Source organism: Gossypium hirsutum, chromosome D12, assembly GCF_007990345.1.
Source record: "Gossypium hirsutum isolate 1008001.06 chromosome D12, Gossypium_hirsutum_v2.1, whole genome shotgun sequence".
Classification (NCBI taxonomy): domain Eukaryota; kingdom Viridiplantae; phylum Streptophyta; class Magnoliopsida; order Malvales; family Malvaceae; genus Gossypium; species Gossypium hirsutum.
The window spans coordinates 3,743,482-3,744,631 of NC_053448.1; positions in this window are offsets into that span (position 1 = coordinate 3,743,482).

The window sequence follows — 1,150 nt, forward strand, 5'->3', positions numbered from 1 at the left end:
TTTGAGACTTTTGTGATCGATATAGATATGACATTTTTCACCATATAAGTAGTATATCTAGATTTTTAGAGCGAACACCATAATAGCTAGCTCTAGGTCATGCTTTGGGTAATTGCGTTCATACGATTTTAATTATCGAGACGCATTCGCAATCACCTTAACATCCTGCTTCAACACACAACCTAATCCATTCAACTAGACATCACTATACACCACAAATATTTTCCCTGATTTAGGAAAAGTCAAGATCGGTGTTTCGGTCAACATCACTTTCACCTTTTCAAAACTTTCCTGGCATTGATCATCCCACAAGAATGACACATTTTTATGCAAGAGCTTCATTATCAGTAGGGCTATTTTGGAAAACCCGTTGAGAAATCTCTTATAGTAATCGGTTAAACCAAGAAAACTTCGAATCTAAAATACATTCTTTGGTGTTTTCTACTAAAGGATAGCTTCGATCTTTTTAGGATCAACTCGAATCTTTTTGGTTGAAATAACTTGCCCCAAAAAATATATCTTCAGATAACTAGAACTCGCACTTACTGAGCTTTCCATAGAGTTGCTTCTCATGTAACATTTGTAATACGATTCTCAAATGCTTATCATGTTCAGCTTCTGACCTTGAATAGATCAAGATATCATAAATGAATACCACTACGAACTAATCCAAATAGGGCTGAAATATGCAATTCATGAGATCCATGAATGTCGCAGGGGCCTTTATAGTCCAAATGGCATTACTAGAAACTCGTAGTGATCGTACCGCATGCAAAACATTACTTTTGGTACATCAGTATCTTTCACCTTCAACTGGTAATACACCGATCTCAAGTTAATCTTAGAAGAGACTGAGACACCCTTCAATTGGTCAAACAAATCATCAAAATAGTTATTGTGGTCCATCAATAAAAGCCTATCCTACAACCATGTCGTTATCTATCCAATACAAAGCCCTAAACATTATTTATAATGAAGGGAAATTTTTTGAAACAAAGGTCTATGCTTTTTTTTGGAGAACATCTGTGAGGCTTACCCAGGTGTTTGGAACTTTATTGAAGACCTTAGTGCAAGCGATGAGAGCATCCACTTCATTTGTTCCATAACGCAATAGTTTATAAGCACTTTGGTCTATTAGACACTCACAAAC